The sequence below is a fragment of the Brassica oleracea genome, chromosome C9 (genome assembly GCF_000695525.1).
Source record: "Brassica oleracea var. oleracea cultivar TO1000 chromosome C9, BOL, whole genome shotgun sequence".
Taxonomy (NCBI): Eukaryota; Viridiplantae; Streptophyta; class Magnoliopsida; order Brassicales; family Brassicaceae; genus Brassica; species Brassica oleracea.
In genome coordinates this window covers 37048783-37055304 of record NC_027756.1, presented here as the reverse complement: position 1 = coordinate 37055304, position 6522 = coordinate 37048783, and positions in this window count along the sequence as shown.

Below are 6522 nucleotides of genomic sequence, written 5' to 3'. Positions count from 1 at the left end.
GAAGCGTGATTCCAAAACGGAATCGTAAGCTTCCAACAGGTTTTTAAAGAGAATATTTTAGAAACGTTTTGGAAGCGAGATTCCGCAAGCTTCCACAAGGTTCCGATTCCGATTCCGGTTCCGAAGCGGGAAGCGGACGTCCGGTGAAGCTTCCATGCAACGTAGGACAAAACAATAACTACACTAGGGTAACATGAATTTGCTAGAGAATTTATTAGCCGGCCAAATATTATGCTTATAACTCCGGAGATCTTGTGAATTATATAATAAAAATTAAAATATAATGAAAATTTAAACAAGTCAAACTTTGTATAATTTAATTCATGCATTTAGCACATGGAAAAAAACATATTGATGAATGATTTGGGTATCGTAAGAATAAAAGTGTTAGTACTATTTAAATATCTAAATTCTCCAGAATATTATGAAAATTTGTAAAATAAAAGTAAATAAGCTTTGATGGGGTCTTTCATGTTTTCCTCTGACTTTTTTCTTCCAGCTTCGTTTTCTGTGACCACAACGCTAAAATCTGATCCAAACATGTTTAAAATTGTAACAGAGAAGTGTCATCTCTTTATCAAGGAGTTTAGTGCCTTGACCGATAATGCAGAACATGTTTTTTGGAGATCATTCACCAAAGAGGACCGTGCAAAAAAATGCATGTGGGTCGGTCGATTCTAGTTTGCAGTTGAGGGGACTCGCAAACACGTTGCAAAGCAAAATATTTTCGTTGTTGATACGAAACAAAAAATTTAAGATCATACTTGGGGTTTGTATGCAGTTAATTAAACTTTTAGTTAATGTTTACAAATTCCGTTCTATTTAATTTTTAACTTTGATGTTTGATATTTCTCTGAAATTTGAAGATTTCTACAAAAGAAGAGGATTATTTAGTGGGCGCAATTGCACTTCATGATGAAACGGCCCTTCTTCGTCCTGTTTTCTATGTTCCTAGGATTTGCAAGGTAATCTTTCTTCAGATATTTCATAATTTCAGATATCTCATATATCTTGTCAAATAATCTAACCCCAATTATTCTTATTTGAATATTAAATGTGTGATTTGTGCTTCTAGGTGTTTCATGGGGCTCAAAATGATGTTACTTGGCTACAAAGGGATTTCCATATCTATTTGGCCAATCTCTTTGATACCTACACGGTATACACTTTTTGTGTTCATTATTTATTCGGTAAATAATGTATGCATCTATGTTGTTTCTCTGTTTTCTAAATTGGTTTTACAGGTTTGTTTGGTATTGGAAAAGCCTCAAAAGTCACTTAAGGGTTTACTACGAACTATTTTCAAAGTAAACACGGACAAGTAATACATGTGAGTGTACTTTGTGTGTGTGTGTGTTTTTTGTGCAGTCTCTTCTTTCTTATATATGCCAAACTTTTCATTGCAGCTTCAAGACTGGACAAAACGACCACTCTCACAAATTATGTTGCGATATGCGAGAAGCGATACACAATATTTGCTTGAGATCACAAATGTTTTGACTGCTGAGCTCAAAGAAGGTAAAAAGTATGACGAGGCTATTAGGCGGTCCAACAAAATGTGTTTAACACTATACACAAAAGGACAAGAAGATTTCAAATTAGTTAAAACAGGTTAAACTTTGTATAATTCAATTCATGCAAAAATTATATTGATGAATGATTTGGATATCGTAAGAATAAAAGTGTTAGTACTATATAATTATCTATTTTTTTTCCAAAATATTATGAAAATTTGTAAAAAAGTACAAGAAAAGAAGCATTGATGGCCACAACGTGAAACTCTGATCCAAACATGAAACTCTGATCCAAAATATTCAATTCCTTTGTGTGTGACTGTTTCTTCCAGCTTTGTTCTCTGGCCACAACGTGAAACTCTGATCCAAACATGTCCTATATGTCTATATTTTTGGTGTTGCTTTAGTGAACACTTAGCAGTTTCCATTATCAGTTTTATTGTCACTGTGAAGCCTATATTACATATGCCCGCATGGCATAATGGCATTCCATGTTCTCATAATGTTTTGTTGTGTCTCAAATGTAGATATAGCTTTGTTATTTTCATGTGTTCTTGGTAGAGGATGAGATCATCTCATCACTTAAATTTATAGGATTTATGTCTCGGATTTGTTCCCCTACCCAGATGAAGCCATTGCAGCTGAGAATCTATTCCATCTCTAGACAATCTATGTAATGAAAGTAAGCTTTAACCAAGTAAGAATCAATTATTGAGAGTGATTGGTTGAGCTGCAACTGTAGAAATTTACTTTAGAATTTAGACTTTAAGATTTTTTTATTTAATTTAAAGGGATGTAACTTTAAAATTTCTTACAACTAAAAAGATGAGGCTTTAGAAAATAAGAATTTTACAGCTTTTTTTTTTGTTTTTCTAGCTCTAGCTTTATTTTTTTTATTGTAGTATTAAAAACTAATATAAAGCATGATTGATGATTTTTAAGGCTGTAGATAAAAATTAAAGCTAAAATCACATCTTACAGCCTAACCAATCACTCCCAATATGTATATTCTCCAGCTGTAGATGGAAACTTCATGGAATAATCAATTAGTTTAGAGGAAGAGACCTAGCAACAAATTCTAATTATGTACGATCAAAACCGTAATGTTGTATGGATCAAAATTAAAACCAAATTAATGATCCATACAACACTACGACTTTAGCAAACAAAAAATGTATAGCTTTGATAATATGCCTTAGGTAACCTTCCTATTTAGGTAACCTTCCTATACTAGAGATTCATCGCTTGGGAAGTGAATCCATAAAAAGATGGAGGCGTGGAGCATACACCAACAAGACATGGGCCTTGTTCGGCGTATAGACTCTGCGAGTACCGGCAGCGACCAAAATATAAAACTTGTAACTGATTTCTTTCCCTTCAGTTTAGTCGCGTTCATTTTATTTAGATGAGACATACTTTAGATCGCCGATTTAATATAGCATCATCATTTCCGAGCTCTCAAATTAACTTTCAGCCGCTGGCTTCTGTTTTCTGTCTCATCAGTGTAGCAGTTTACAGTTGCCCGTGTCATTTTCTGGTCGTCCATATCGCTGCCGCAGAGTCTTCGTTCCGAACAGGGCCATGTTCTTTTGAGTGTAAAGGTTTTAAGGTGTGAAAGGTTTTGGGAAACTCAAAGCAGTCAACACACTTGTAGATTGTCATCTCTCTCAAAGAACGTTTAACAGCAATGTTAACCGAAGTTGTGATGTAAGAATCGTGAATTTTGGATTCTAAATGTGATACTTGTTTAGAAACAAAGAAGAATGCTATTTTTTAGAAACAAGAAAGAAACCTATTTCTCCTTTTTGTTTAATTCAAGATTGAGGAACAAAGACACACATTTTTTCATAATCATTTTGGCCTCGAGAACAAAACTTTTAGGGAAAATGCAGTGAGCGTGGATCAAACACTGGACCTTCAAATCTCCAGTCTGACGTTCTCCCAACTAAGATATCCCCATAATGACAGTAACCTCTAAACAATACAAGAGAAAAAAAATGAAAACACAACAAGATAGAGCTAAATAAACCGAAAAAATTATATGAAAAAGAAACCGTTTTACTTATCTTTTGTAAAATCTTAATCAAATCATTTATCAACAAGATAGATAGACAAACGGAATAAGATGGTTTGTAACATCTTGTCATAGTATCTCAATAATGTTGGGTTGTCAAGTAAAATTACTTTCAAGTTCAAAATGCTTTCACTATGAAGGTCAACGAAATTAGAGTTTATATATTAGTTTGTTCACTTGACCAAAAAAGAAGATCCAAATAATTATGACCTCAAATCAACATACAAAAATGATAAGTTATGAAAAACCTTTTAATCACTATATACAACAGCTTGACGTATCATGTTGACAATATTTTAAATGAAATGTATTCATAATATCATAGTTTAAATTTAAATTTTATTTTAAATAATGGTTTTTATTTATTCATCTGCAAACACTTGCTGGTTTTTAAAAGTTAACAAAGCGATTATAACATTTTTGTGATTGTTCACCAATAATCGGCACCACATGCGTTTACGGTTGATATCAACAAAACTAGTTAACTTCTCAACTGATCTCCAAAGCAGCACATTAACCAAACTGTATGTATTTGCGTACTTTCACTGAGATTCAATAAAAACTTGGTGAGGCATAAATATTTTTTTTGGTCGAAAGCGTTAACATTTGGTATATCTTTTTACCTTTTCTAAAAATTGAAAAGTAATTTTGAACTTAAGGGATTCTTGAGATATTATAATTTTGTTAAGATATGAATGATGTTTTGGTTGAAATACTACATCAGACGTAATCGTACAAAACAAACTTTGTCCCAGAGCATCACAAAATAAACATAGAATTGGGAATCAAGACAACAACTTCAAAGTGGAAACATACACATCATATGAGATGGCCATGTGGTTCATTTCCACCTTCTAGTTCTTATCTGTCTTATATGTTTGTTAAGGCTTTGATTGGTAAAACATTAACATAACATAACCACTATGCATTTTCTTATTCAATCAACAATTTTTAGAAAAACATTTTGGAATACATTTACAAGATGATAACGTTTTTCGAATGCTCTTTGCTCAATATTCTCAAATGAAGGTTTTGGTAAAACATTTGCATATAAAATATGTAAAAGTTAAAAAAAAAATTATTTTATTTTATTAAATAATATAAAATTATGATTATATCAAAAAATAAAATTTGTATATTTAAAATTTTAAATATAATAAAATTTCACATTAAAAATATAATTCAATTTATATAATGATATATGATTCATTATTTTTAATAACAAAAACACATAATAATATATATTATAAATAAATAAATAAATAAATAAATAAATATATATATTATAAATATATATATATATATATATATATATATATATATATAAGTTGGAAATAAATAAACTATATACCATATATTAATTTTATATATGAATCATTTACTACTATACCAATCAAATTATTAAATACATAAATGAGAGCTTCTACATCATATAGTTTATGCATTATACTGTTTATATAGCTTACTACTACTGCTTTATTATCAGTTCTACAAATCAGTGCCTAAGTATAAATCTATTCACAAATTTTTCAATGATAACTAAAAAGTTGCATTCAATAACATTTTCTACGCAAATAATCAATTAATAGTTTTCAAAGTCTATTCCTTTTGAAATGGTAACTAATAAGTTACATTAGATAGTTAATTTCAACAATTTTTTCTACACAAATAACATATAAATCACAAATAAATCTAGTTATTATTTTGTTGCGTATTTAAGAAAACTACATGAGTTTAATGTGTATTTTCATAAATTTCATGTTATCTATTAATATAGGACTCCAAAAATATGAAAGGATTTCTATTAAAAATTACACTAATTGAAAATAAGTTGTCAAAATTAAGGATGTATCTTTTCATAATTATGTGTTTTTCATTTAAAAATGTAATGGGTCTAAGAGGTTGTGAAAATGTCTAAGGATGTATCTTATTATCCTAGTTATGTGTACTTCCATCCTAAAAATTTAATACAATTCATTGCTGAAGAGTTTAGTAAATCTTTGCAACCGTTTAGGTGAAAATTGTCCGGTTAAAAAAGTTCAACTAATTAAATGAAACATTGAAACTATTGGTGATTACAACTTTGAGTGATAAATTATTGCAAGTGTTGGTTGATGATTACACCTTTGGTGATGAACCATTACAAATGTTGGTGTTAACCGTTGTAACTCTTGTTTAACCATTGCAACAGTTGGTGCTAATCATTTTAACTCTTATTACTCTATATAAAGAGTTTTGGGCATTGGATAACATGTGTTAATTTAAAATTATACACCTGTAATTTTTACCATATTTAATAATGTTTAAAAATAAGAAAATATGATTTTGAGATATTATATACTACGTAAATGGTTTAGATTTATATTAATTATAGAGTTTCTACTGTAGTTCCTTCTTGTTAAAGTCATTTCTTGTCTTTCGGTTTGGTTCTAACCTTTTAATCATGTTTGGTTTTATAGCGGTTTGTAGAAAAGGTTTTGTGGTTATGGATATGCAATTCGTCAACACCACCATACCGGAAAAAGCAGTGGCCTTTCACTCCAGGTCTGGTCATTCCCTTGCTTGGTGCCGCATGTACTATTGTAACCGGAAGTGGTATAAGTTATGTGGTCTAACTCATCTTATGCCACAACTCGTAAGCCCAAAATCAATATATATATATATATATATATATATATATAACTTTTTGAAAGGGAAAAGGGTTTGCAAAAACAAGAAAACCTTGTGGAACTTTGGCATGTAAACAATTTTTGGAGGCACCTAAACCTAACAACAAAGTATGTATCAAATGAGGGCTAAACCCGGTTAAACGAGATTCAGTGAGCTTAGTTAGTAAATATATGTCTTTCATTACTTTCTTTAAGACAAACACATTGTCTCAGGTTCTTGAAGAATCAAATCCTGAAAAGTTGGGAAGTTGAAGTTTAGGGTGGG